The sequence below is a fragment of the Pyxicephalus adspersus genome, chromosome Z, assembly GCF_032062135.1.
Source record: "Pyxicephalus adspersus chromosome Z, UCB_Pads_2.0, whole genome shotgun sequence".
Taxonomy (NCBI): Eukaryota; Metazoa; Chordata; class Amphibia; order Anura; family Pyxicephalidae; genus Pyxicephalus; species Pyxicephalus adspersus.
Window position 1 is genome coordinate 51,071,175 of NC_092871.1, and position 14,563 is coordinate 51,085,737.

The following is a 14,563-nucleotide window of genomic DNA, read 5'->3' on the forward strand; positions in this document are numbered from 1 at the left end:
CTTATACACTGTTTGTCTGTGTTACTCATTATACATATAGTTGTGCTCAGAATAATAGCAGTCCAACATCACTTACCTCATCTATCACATAATTAACTAGTAGGTGTAGAAAAATTGTATTGTAGAAAACAACAGACACGACAGGCATGCTACTGATTTTTAATCAGTAATTTAATCATTATTGATTAAATTCAAAATAATAGCAGTGCGAGTTTACAATTAGTGAGGCCATTTTCTTTATGAAAGGACAGGTGACAATTATAACCCTTTTTTAACGAAGGAATGCAGCAAATGTTGTACAGGATGATTATATTGCATAATCTGGGCAATATGGGTAGTTCAAGACATTGTTCTGAAGGACACAACCAATGCCTGAAACGTGGAAGAAATTGGAAAACTACTATTGGAATGCATAGAAGAAAAGCCAAAATGGGAGAGACTCAACCAATGATCAGGTCCAGGAAGATCAAAGAAGGTCTGCAGTTACCTGTGAGTACTGTTACAATTACAAGGCACCAATGTGAAGCCAAGCTTCACCCCCTGAAGCCCCTGCAATGTCCCAGTATTGAATATGAAGAACACATTGACTGGCATAAGGAGAAAATTGCAACATTTTGTGAACTGATAAAAGTAGAATTGTTCCTTTTGGGTTTAGGATTCACAGACAGTTTGTCAGATGACCCCAAACACTGAATTCAAGCAACAGTACAGTGTGAATACAGTGAAGCATTGAGGTACAATCATCATATAGGACTGTTTCTCATACTTTGGGCCTATTTATCACATACCAGGGATCATGGATCCGTTTGCACGCATCAAAATACTTGAAGTGGTCGTGTTGCCTTATGCTGAAGAGGAAACGCCCTTGAAATTGAAAGTTTCAACAAACAACGACCCAAACACAGCAGTAAATGAGCAGCGTCCTGCTTCCAGACCACCAAGATTGGCATTATGCACTGGCCAGCCCAATCCCTGGACCTTAATACAATAGAATATTTGTGGGTGACAAAAATGCTGTTTATGAGGCAAAACCAAGAAATGCAGAATTGTGGAAAGTAGTCCAATCATCCTGGGTTGGAACACCTGTTTACAGGTGCCAGAAGATGTACAGCACTGTCAGAAACATTGGTTATACACCTACATATTAGTTCAGTGATTCAAAGGTAATCAAAACCTTAAAACATTGTTCAGTTTATACAGTGAATATTTGAATTTGTAAAGAAAAATGCAGACACTGCTATTTTTTTGAACAGCCCAATATTCCCTTTTCTTCATTACTAGTGTTGGTCGAATAGCTCACTATTCGATTCGGAAGTCATTCACTCGAATATAGCAAAAAAATTCGGGTGGTCGAATGTCAAAGTCAAACACCATTAAAGTCAATGGGAGGAAAAATTCAGGTTTGTTTCAGCACTGTGTAAAGCTTCTACAGCCTCCAAACAGATGTAAAAAAATACATTGTAAAAGGATACATAAAAAGATACATTATAAAAAGATACATAACACTATTACATACCCCTGTACTTCACATGAAGATTAAAGAGCACCTGTCAAATCAATTTTAGGCTAAAGCTAGGTACACACTTCCAATAATTATTGTTAGAAAATGAACGATTACGACCGATCAACAATTATGCACAATTATACTTGAAAGATCATATTGTGCACAATTCTGTACATGCTGTAACAATATGATCGTTCATATATAATCCACCAATAGTGTCCACACGCTAGATACAATTGTTTGAACGATGCAGGGAGGGACATGTAAAGGAGAAAGTGTACCGCAGAAACATGCACAATCACTGAACGACACAATACTGTACACACGATAGATGGTGAAAGATCGTCGGCCAATCAGATCCACCGTGGCGGTCGTTCATTTCCAACGACAATCCTCATTCGTCAGCGTCCTTGGTTACTTTTTTTTGGCCAATCGGTTGTTCATTGGTCGTTCGTCAGTCGTTTCTAACGATAATTATTGGACGTGTGTATGCAGCTTTAGTCTACACGGACTGTTTCCCCAGCATTTAACCTGAGGCTTTTTAAAGCCCATGTTAGAAGTCCCCATGCATTCCCATGGGCTAATCTACACCAGGACGTTTCCTTCAGGCACGTTTTTGAGCGTTATCTTAAACGTTGCTTGCAACATTTAAAAAATTAAAACGCTGGATAAACGTGGGAAAACACTTCCATTGAACTCAATGGAGGCTTTTTCAAGCGTTTTTAAGCTTTTATGAAAGCTTCCACTGAAAACAATGGGGGCTTTTATAAACATTTTTAGCAGGACTTTGGAATCTGGAAGCCTCCTTTAATAAGGAGACTCCCAGATCTTCACCGCCCCACCCAGGGGAATGAGTACAGGGGTACATAAATCCCCTTACTCATTCCCTGAAAGGGTTAAAATATAAGTAAAAATGACGAGTGATCAGGGGAGCAGAGCTGTCAGCATAGTAAAGCTCCGCTGATTGCTCTGCTCCCTGATTGGCTGAGGAAAGGGAAACCCTGATGATGCTTGAGCTGTCATCACGGTTTTCTATTTCTCAGCCAATCACAGAGCAGTAGAGGTAATGAATGGAGATAGTATCTCCATTCAACCTCTATTGCCCTCGTATTGCCTGCTGTTACAGCTAATTGAAGGCACCTGCTTTCAATGAGCTGTGACCACAAAGCTCGCACGGTCCAGAAATCACACAATGATATTATGATTCATAATGTCATTGTCGGATAACCTGTAAAAAATAAAAAAAGAACAAGTTAAAATAAAAACACATAAAAATAAATTATTTTAGGAAAAATTTTCATTTTTTTTCCCCCCAAATTTTTGCTGTGTTTTTCGGGTCGGGTCTATCCAAATTCGAACAGCCATATTCGGGTCGAATATAGGGACAACCCGAATTCGAACATCAACACTATTCATTACCTTTAAAGGAATAACACAAATTTGATACATTTTTCTTTATGATTTGATTTGGAATAGAATGGGAAGTGTTCCCAATGTACTATTGTATTTGGAAATAAAAGCTTTTTTAAGGATTTTGAGCTTTATTCACATTTTGAGCAAACTGCTATTCTGAACACCACTGTAAATGTTATTTATCTCTTATGTACTATGCAGACATGTTGGTTTCTTCATAGAAGATCACAGCACTTTTCTATTTGTCAAAAATAATAGCTTATTTAAGTGACAGTCACAATAAAGTAATCTGAAACCCTAAAATACATTATGAGATTTATTTATAAAGCAGTGAATCTGACATTCACTGAAACATTTCCTGGTGGAGAATCAACTACTGACATTGAAATATATGGACCTGGAATATTCTCCACCAGAGAATATTTCAGCAAATGTCAAATTTTCTGCCTTATAAATAGACCCCTATTAGTTCCTATGAGGGGAACATTAAATGCCAGAGAATGCCATTGCCTACAACATAAACCTGCTTCAAAGACTTTCCCCGGCAGACAAGAACAGTAATTGATGATCCTGTAGAGGGTGACAAGCTATTAGTGTGTCAGTATGGGACATCTTTTTAAAGCAATTAAAAGAACATGATTTTTCACCAAACTTTCACCGTTGACTTAATCATGGTAACTTCAAGAATCAGAATTATTGCTTTAAAAATATGCCCTCATAGAATTTATTTTTTTTTTTTTGGGGGGGGGGGGTGAAATAGTTATTTAATGTGAGAATCAAAAAAAAAAGGAGTTAATAAAACTTGGCCATAATAGATTGTTGTCTGTGACCCCTTTGTGTGAAGATATTACTTCACATATGGTCCATGTGACAGCAGTTTAAGAAATTTGGGTATCGGTGGTCACTGGGACAAGAAGGCTTAGACAGTAATAGTATTACACTGACAAGCTCTCACCTTCCCTCTTTACGTGGAAAACATGATTTTTTTGCAGTCTGCATCCCCACTGAAGAGACCTTACATCACTTGTCCCGACAGTTAAGGTTTTTCCCCCCAAATGCATCATGGTAAATGAAAATGCAAGATAGGTTTTCCTTCTTCATTTCCACACTCAAGAATTTACATTTTTAGTTCCTGCTCCACTAAATACCCGTTTTGGAGATCTTGATCTCATATTCTGACACCCTAGAACAATACCCACCAGTTTGTTCTAAGGTAATTTTTGCTTGTTTCATCGTGTAGACACAGTGGTAATTCTCAGCATATTTTTTTTAACTTTATGGTGAATTATTAGGTGTGGCTTGTCCTTGAGCTCATGTAGATAGAGATTGATCTGGTACACAAGTTCCTTCCTGCTTTTGGCAGAGCTCATACTCATGCAGGATTCTTGGTTACTTCTAGGTTTTCTCCACCCAAACATTCCAACACCCAAAGGTAAACTTAGGACAGGTTAGGAAACTGCTTCATTCAGATCTTACAACAATAAAAAGGCAACCGCTCAATTACTTATTATAATCAGCAAGGGAGGTGCTCATCTGGGTAGTACCAGTTTATGGCTGGAGCACAGCCCTGCTAATTAGCAATGGGTAAATGATTACAATATGATTTACGATTTTACGATTTTATAAAAACACAGGTCTCTATTTATCACACATACAAGTATATTTGGACATACATGAATGCTTCTTGATGAAGTGTGTTTGTCTCCAAATTATGCAAGTGCTAACACATATACGCGGCAAAGAATAAGCCAAGTTTATATGAACATAGAAGACTTATTACATGTTCCCCACCTATCTGCTTGTAACTTTCCATAATGAACTTTTTATAAACTTAAGTAATGTTTAGATCTTAAGTTTTTTTTTTTTTTACAAAACAATATCCCGCTGTTTAATATGTCTAAAGTTTTTTTTTCTCAGACTAACGTTGGGATCCTAGCTTGTATTTTCTTGTGAAAATACACCTTGTGTCTTTGTGACTCTGACCAACACTCTCCTTTCACAGCTTTCACAACTCATTCTAGCTGTGAAAGATCCACAGTTATTTGCTATGAAAATAAAGAAATCCACAGCATCAGCTTTCAAACAGGTCACCCAGCGATTGCCGATGGAAGATCAACGTGCATGCCCCACCATTGTTTCTTTGTGTTCTACCCCTTTATATTCCTTTACCAAAGCTTTAAAACACAACAATATCAAAAGTGAAGGAATGGCCAGTAAACCCATGCATTTATCTAAACAGCCACTGATAGTTGTTGGCTACACAGAGGCATATATTGGCAGTTACAAAAAACATTTGAAGTTATTTAATCCCAAAGTGGAATGTTTATGTATTCAGCAAACAAGGAACAATAAGAGTGTTCTATGATCATTTTCCTAAGACTGGTAGGCCAGAATTGTTTCTTTAGGTTGCTGATTTCAGGTCTAATATTGTGAATTAGACTTGAAATATGAGTCTGCGTGACACCCAGACAATCAGCATTTTTAGAATTACAAGATCACAATGTCAGTTTCCATGCATCTCTTTTTTTTTACAAGTTTCCTTTAGTCTTAAATGTTTGGTAAATAATATTACCCTATGTCCAGATTTTTAAAGTGGACCTTTCAGTATTATAAATCTTCATGAATACATCCTAGTTATTCAATTCACAACAGCAATGTAAATATATACTGCAGAAAAAGTTCCCAAAAAGATGAGTTTAAAGGGACATACAAGTAACCTGAAATAAGCATGTTTATGGTATATTTATATGTTATTCAAGAAAAAAGTTTCATTAAACATATTCTAAAACCAATAATTTACTTATATTGCAACATACAGATAGATTACATAATAAATGAGAAACACATGGCGCCTAATACATAGAAACTAAACACTTTTTAAACTTCACTTAAAAAAAAAAAAAAAAAATATATATATATATATATATATATATATATATATATATATATTTATTTTTAGTTTTGGACAAAACAGGGACTGGTTAACACTTCATGTCAGTTTCATTTTCTTTGCACCACAGGAAAAAGTTGGGTATCTCAACAAAGTGAAAGGAAATTCTCTCTTCTCTCTCTCATGAAAAATGTGTTACCATTATGAGATCCTCCTCAATTCTTGATTGGGTCACATTTATAACATTTTGGATTCCTGTCCAGGTGAAAATAATTACCAGGAATCTCTCCAGTAGAGGCAAAGATGGCAATCAAATCCTTACAGGGGGTTTTCTCATTCCCCATTTTTTTTAAATCTAAAAAAAAAAAAAATTCCTGACTTAAACTTGACTTCACTTGCAAACCTTAAACACTACTTCAACCAGTCTCACACCAATAAATAAATGGTCCCCCCATACTACCAATATTTTCCACCACTGATTAATAGCTAGTCTGTCCTTATGTCTAAGGTATTTCCTAAAGCAGAAATAAGTGATAATTCTATGCAATAATCTAAATGCAATTAAAAAAATAATTATGCTCTCTAGAACATCTTGAACTTTTTCTGACATAATTTGAACTGAAGATGCTTTTCCAGCCAACTTGGCACCACTACCCTGGCACATCGAAGGGTACTCCATGTTCCTATCTCATAGATCTAAGTTTGAGGTGAAGCAACTCAGTTTATGTATATAAGTCCTATTTACCTGCACCTGACAGGAAATAAATACTTACAGAGGATCATCGACTTGCCTGAGGCCTGTGAACTTCAGGATCATTCAGTCTGTATGTATTATCTGAATAAATATCTATTTGTATGAGAACAAAACATAGTTAAACCTTTACTATGATGTTCTGAGGAAGTGGCGCCTAACCCTATCTTTATACTTGGTGTAAACTGCAAACAAATGTAAGGCTTTTTACAATAAAAAGCAAGATGTAAAAAGCATTCTTACCTGCATGATCACTCCCTTAAATTAAAAAATCAATAAGCTGTGTATGCACAACAGGAAGTTATGTCATCCAAGCCTGGCCAATCAAGATGGCCAAGGATTGAAATGCAGAAGGTATGAAGATGGAAGAAGATGGCGGGTATAAGCTTAGGTTAGTTTAGCTTTAAGATCAATGCTGAACTCCAAACAATTAAAGGCACATTTATTAGAGTTGTTTACCTGCAATATGTTTATGTCGAGACAGCTATTTAAATGTCTGAATCTAAACATATGACCAAATTCCTAGGCAGGAGAAGTTCCACCGTTGTAACTAATGAGCACCATTTTAAAAGCTTAGGAATTTTGTTGCATATAGTATTTAAACTAAAGATCTTGTTTTCTCCCTCCGCTGTATGTGCCTCGTCAACTCTTTTTTTGAAATTCTTCCAAACTTGTGTGTGCTCCAACAATCCAACAGTGACCATGATAATTTTACTACCATGACTATGTCACTGTCAGAGTTTAGAGAAGAGGGTGACAACGCTACAGCTGAACTGTTTAAATCTATCTACTTTTTGTAAAGAAGTGCCTGTGGATACACTTTGATAATATGATTTATCTGAAAGAAAGGAAACATGTCAGGAAGATGTGCAACAACCAGCAGTATTGTGTTTAGGTGTTTAGATCACTTTTATACTATGTCCTGTTTCTCCTTTATAGATTACAGTAAATTCATGGAGTCTGTTTCAAAATAAATTTCTTTACTGTGGAGGAGTTACTATGTGCTCCCTAGCCCTGGGCCAAGTCTTGTTGACACACAGTGACTGTTGAGCAGGATACACAGAGATCTTACCAAACGGGTTTTGTGCCAGCAGGTTCAAACAAGGTGAAGAAAACAGGAGTACACAGCATTCCCTGGATCACCTAACTGTTTATCTACTTTAGGTAGCCCGAGATTTGCCACAGGTAAATGACATGAAAATTGCAAAATTAAAGCTGTTTTTTTCACTGTGTAAATGCTAACTATGATCATGACTCCTATTCCATCAAGCAAACAAACAATTGTTTCATCTAATGAACTTCCACTGGATAGCAGAGCTTTAAAATTCCTTATTTAAAAACCAAATGCCCTTGCTCCTGTTTCAGACTGATTTATACAACTCTGCAAATAAATATATAAAAAAAATATAAATAAAATATATTATCTATTTTGCATCTTTAGAGAAAGTGGAGTTTTGGATAAGGAGCTCTGTTGGGTTTTTCCTTTGTGTTCCTGTATTTAAAAGAAAAAGCTTCATGAGTAAATAAATGTTTCTTACTGCCATCAGTGGGATTTAGACCCATTAAGCAAGTTTGAGCACTCCAGTGAAAATTTTGCCTGCTCATGTTCACTACAACCTAGCCAAATAGGCTGCAAGCACCGTTCCTTCCATTCCCATCCGAATGCTGCATTACAGGGTATAACAAAAGGTAAATATTAAGTCAAAATGTGATACTTACATTTTTTCTTCCTTAATTTTAGAACTAGATGCTGTACACAAGCATCATGACATTGTATTTTGTAGGTACATTTTTTTAGCAGAGTTAACTGTGTACTAACAGCTGTCAAATTATTTAAATTTACTTTTATATATTTAATCACATAAAATCTCTTAAAATGTATTTAATCACTACAAATCACTTTTATTGATTTAAATTCACTTTTTACCTCACGACGTGTATAGTATGTCCCAAATATTTTGCTGTTTTACTTATAGATCCAAATGCCCATCACATAATGCCTCTGTAATACGCTCTAAAGCCACAAAGCTTAATCTTGGCAACAATATCAAATGCCACCTATGTACCCCAAATTATCAAACACATATGTACACCCCAATCCTCAGATCTTTCAAGCTGAAGACTGTCTTTTCATCCTCTTCTGATGCATACCTAGTCAACTGCATAGCACTGACACTCTCATTGGAGGATGATTGCCATACCAGGTTTTTCTATTTTATGTTAGTAGTTGAATAAAGAAGTTGGGGGAGTACAGGTAAAGTGAGTAATTTCTGCCATGAAAGATAACCTGGTGCTTTAAAAACACATGTAGAAATTAAAGAAAAACAGACATTTCTGTAGATTAGCACTGAGAGAGTATGAGCTTTGTTGAGCCAGAAAGTGACTCTCCCAGCTAATATCATAAAGCTTGTTCTTCCAGCGTGTCCCCACCTGACCTAAGTTACAAAACCTGACTTGACTAACATGAGTATGTCTTTTTCTGCATACAACCTCAACTTACCTAGCTAATAAAACAATCTTTCTATTTTCTTTTAGTGCCAAAGTATATAATTCAGCCTGCCAACTGGTTTACGACAATTCCAACTTGGCAAGATCTGTGTACCTACTGTATTTGGTTTATTGCTCTGTGCAAACATCCCTGGGTCTCTGTGTGCCTTTTATTTCTTTTTTGTTTTTTCAGTCTTCATTTTAGATTCTCTCTAAAATGCCCAAATGCAAAAACAGCTGTTTATGCAACCAGGCTTCTGTGTCAGATTTGTTTTGATGATATGAAGAGAGCTGCTTCTCATTGTTTGTCGAGCAAGGCAACACTTAGCTGTATTTAGATGACCCAGAGCTTCCATCATGTTATCTCTGTAAAACTAGGTTGCACAGTGAATTTACACCTAGGACACTAGCTTCAGTGGAATTTGTATTTGTAATTCAGTGGAATTTGTATTGTATTTGTGAATAAAAAAGTCCTCCAGTAGCCCCCAACAAAAAAAAAAAAAAAAAAAAAAAATGGACTCCACTTAGACTGACCTTAATGTGTGTCTGTGATAGAAGCATTAGACTATGGGCACTCATGTGGGCAGAGACTAATGTGAATTGTACCAAAGTTTCAAAGAGCACTTCAAACAATGTTACCAATTCCTATTCCCTCTTTTTCCTTTTAAAATACCTTCCTTAAAACTGGGAATTGCAAATTAGGAATAAAATGAAGAAGATATACACAGAGGTTCCTATTAGTAAAAACTGTCTGTCAAAGCTATCAAAAGATATTGGTAGCCAAAAATATATGCAAATGACCAGCAAGCACTTTTTTGGACCTTCAGTAGTCCACTCAGCTTGGGAATCACTGATCTGAAATCTTCCATAAATGTGCTACTACTTAATATATTCATAATACTACTAAAAACTTAATATATTCATTAAACAAAATTATGTGAGTTACCACAAGACAGAAATACTATCATTCAAGAATCTAGGATATTGACTTGACCCCATGGGCAAACAGTATTCTCCAATGAGAAGAATAAATTCAAGTTGAATTGTTTCATCTTATGGGGGGTTTTAAAGTCTGACCAGGGTTTAAATACATCTATTACTTTGGCCCACCGATGTCTTAAAATGCCTTGGATCGGACCTTTGTAGTAGAGAATCCATTCTTGGACCATAAAACCATAAGGTTTAATGATTCAAACATTCATGGTCTCAAAATTCAATACAAACTTCACAAAAAAGTGAACCTTTACTAAAAAGTAAATACATCCCTATATTACCCATCCAAATAATAATCATACTTTATATAATACCTCAATTTAAAAAGAGAAGCAGACTGTTGAGTCCTAGATACACTGACACTTAGGGGTCCCAGAACAATAACATACTAACAATTTTGATCCCAGAACAATTATACATCGAAAATTGGAGCACTTACCTCTTGTCCCAGTGACAATTATTAGATAAAACAGGATGTATATTGAAATCTTCTCTGACACAAACAGAACGTTATAGCAGTTTTAATCCCTCTCCTTCTATAGCCAAAAGTTCTCAAACTAAAACAACCAAAATCAATCAAACCAACCAAAAAAATCAAGAAAGAAACCTGTGTTGAGTTAGATATGCCAAAATAATGTTCTTTTATACTGGGACCACAAGAGACCATTCGTACGTGCCTATAGTGCAGTTCTAGATATCCTAAATTATATTAAAGTTTGGGGAACCAGGATCAATTAGTTCTTGCTTTTACTGTGCAACTATACAAGGCAGGTACCAAATCATAAGTGATTTCAGTCTAAATCCATTTACAGACATGTATTTTTCTGCAAGTACAGAAAAATACATGTAAATCTGAAGGAAATGACCCTGCTCAATATGATATATTGGAGTATATGAAGCTATATATTGGAGTTTACCAGTCCTAAAAATCAGTGTTCAAGAATCAAATAGTGGAGGCCCACTGCTGTGAGAGGACTTAGAATGAAGGTCTTCTTCATGGGTAAACACACTCTAGAAAGCAAGATCAACAAAAAAATAGATTAAAAAATCTATATTTTTAGGGAATGTCTTGGATTGCTGGGGGTAGAATAAGAGATACAACTAATTTAACCTAAATTAACAACAAAAAATTAAAGAAAGCAATAAGAAAAGAAAAAGAAAAATGTAATAATGAACCAAAGAGCTATCAAATATAGCAGTTTCCTAACAGACCCTTATTTGTCCTTTGTCATACTGCCAGTTGTCCCTATTCTTTCAATATGCTGCCTGGTGCCACTCCCTGTTATCTCCCAGATGATCCTTGTAAGCTTGCTGGAAATGCTTCAAAGGCTATTTATTATAAAATGAAAAATAAAGAAAATGAAAAAGTTACAGGGACAGTGAAACTGAGATAAGAACCTGAATCTCATCTCTATCTATGACATTATTTTTCAAGTAATGAATTCCATTCCAAGTCATAGGATGCTCATATTAAAATTATATCAATATAATGTATTATTTCAGATCATAACCATCAAAAAGAAAAGAATTGCTCAGCAAATCATGATACATTATTGTATCTAATTTGATCTGTATACAGATTCATTATATCTCAATTTTCTTTTTTAAGACAAATAAATACATATACCGTAAAAAATTCCGACTTGACAATGAAAGTCACAAAAATGTATATTGTATATTGCAGTTTATCAGTCCTCGTGGTGGTGGCTGAATTATTTTCTTTGCTTAGGTGAAATTTGAGAACATACCAATTGATTTTGCCATTAATGTCCTTGTCACATCCTGTGAACTGAACTTCTTTCAATAATCTACTAATACCCCACCACCTATGCAATGGAGATAAACAAATATAGGTTTGTTTACAGTCCAGTAAGGGTAGCAGCCAAGGCACCCACCATGAATAGAGTGGAGGCAGTGTAGCCCGCAGAGATAGGAAATGAATTATTTGAAGAGACACTAGGTTAAAAGAAAGGGAAAAAAGTATTAAAAAAAACTAGTACAGCCTTCCTATATAAGGACTAGTAGGCTTCAATATATATTATTTGTGGATTTAGACCCTTACATCAGGTGTAAGGGTCTAAATCACTATAGGATCAATAAAACAATAGATGTAAACAGCTTATCAATAGTAATATAGTATGCACCATACTAGTACCTGTCAACAATGTTACATGTTTGTACTTCACTCTATTGTTGTAATATAACTCTACGAATTATTGTAGTTTATGTAGTTATTGTTGAGTTATTGTAGTCTCTCGTAATTGTCTATTCTTTTGATATATGTCCAGCTCTCCCCTGAGGAAGCCATACAGCGAAACGCATCAGGAAACAGAAACAACCCTATGCTTTGAAAATATTCTGGGATGATTGTATAATTTTGACACCTCATTTATGTGAATTGTGCCATATCTGTATGCTGAGTTTTAGCTCAGTTGAGCTTTGTATAGCATAGAATGCTATAAACCACTGAAGTTGCCATAAAAAGCTGTTCTTTCTCCTTTCTCTTTATACTGTTATCAGACAGCATAGTAACATGATAGAGGTTTTAACCCTTCCCTGTTCTGTACAAAAGCATAAAATGGGCTAACTATAAACTTTTACAAGGTCCAAAGAGTTGTCATGTTAAAAGCACACATGGCATCCAAAGGGAGATTAACTATGGCAATCATTTCTCATCATACACATAATAATGAGTTTATGCTTTTATTGCACAGGCTGCTTATTTTTAGGAAACAAGTCAAACATCATCAGCCTTTCTGATCTTTCAATCCACAAAATGCCCTGAAACATAAAGCAAAGTGATTAGAATATTTCTTGTTTTACTTTATATTGAAGTGCCCCATTTAACACACAATTATGCTGAGAGATTCAGATTAAATCTATTGAAACGGACATATGTAGGAAATCTGTAGAACATTCTACTTCTCCATCCACAGAAAAAAATCTGCGGTCTAGGACAAGATAGGACATGTTTATGCCAATGACAAACCTCTTATGCTAGTAATATGAACATGATCCTCAGGCCTTCTCTGAAAATCACTATTTCACCGGTTCTCTGTGACTTTAAATACTAGCCTGCAAGACAAGGATGGAGATCAGCTGCATACTTGGTTGACAAGGCAATCCCTTTCAGTTTCAGCATTGTCAGGACAGAAAATGCGAAATTAGAGGACAACAATAAAAACGTGACATATGTTCTAACACTTCTCCACAGTTTTGGGGAAAGTCCATCTTTATTATCACTGGTAGTTGATGGAAAGTGTGCTGTGTTATCTATATTTCTGACAGCTATAAAAAAGCTGAGTAGGGGGATGATGCTCTCATTTTTTTTTTTTTACATATGCTATTGTTGGTGTCATGGGGCACAATAAAAAAAGATTTCTGCTTTTTGTCGTCACGGCAAATTCGTTGCTGTGTAATTTTTTTCACAGGACAGGTATTTTATCAGAAGGTGTAAAGCCACAAATGATAAAAACACATTTTTTGATCACTAATTGCATTTACAAATCCAATTACTACCCAGTGACATCATTGCTGCACTGCACATAAGCTTGAAAAGAGCAATCTAAGGAACCTAGTGGGCCATTTTACCACAGGCTACTTGAAGAACATGAGAGAGGGTGGTAGGTGGAGACAAGACCAGTCACCATGCACAAGTAGAGAGAGAACATCAGTAGCTGATCTTTTTCATGGAAATCTTCATGCTGAATTACTGTTTACCTTGGAAATATATACTATGCACACCATAGTTATATGTTGGTGCTATAGAAACACAAGAAAAAAAAGTTCTCTATACGTGATTTTTAAAGTGCAGTTTCAGTGCTGTGTGATGGACTTCAATTAGGGTGTACTGTACATACAGGATTTTGGGAGCACACTTTACTTAGTCACCTTATAGTAGGAGTACACACAGTTAAAACATGCTTTCCATATTTGGCAGCGGTTGAGAAAAAAAGGGTTCAGAATGGGTATTAGTGGGGTTGGATTGGAGACCTGGGTCCCACCAGGCTGAATAGGGATTTTTTAGTATGGCAGAAGGGACCTGAGGCCATTCCTTATCCCCAAGATTTGCTTCACTGACAGGACCAGTTCCTCTCTGTGATGGCTGAATCCAAGTGTACTTAAATTGCATAAGAATATTGTCCAAAGGTGAAGTTGTGCTGGCGCCAGAGTGTACTCTGTCCCCTGGATTATACAGTCTAGGATGTATATAGGGCAGGCTGCAAAACAGCCAAAAAATCATGAAGAGCCAGCAGACATGTTGAAAGAGGCTTGTTCACCTTAGCACCGAGCCACCAAATTTTGGGGATTATGGGAAAATATGCTGGTGTAGCAGCCATGACAGTTCACTGGCTTTACCTCTTGCAGAATAGTGATGGCTGTGAAGATATAATTGGGGGGTTATGAATGAGTTTAATATGTATCAGAGATGCAATCTTAAGAAGGGTTGGTTTAAGGAGTGGAGGGTGTTCACTTTAAAAGTGAGTTTACCATCCCTCTACTGACACCAATATACCCCCCAATA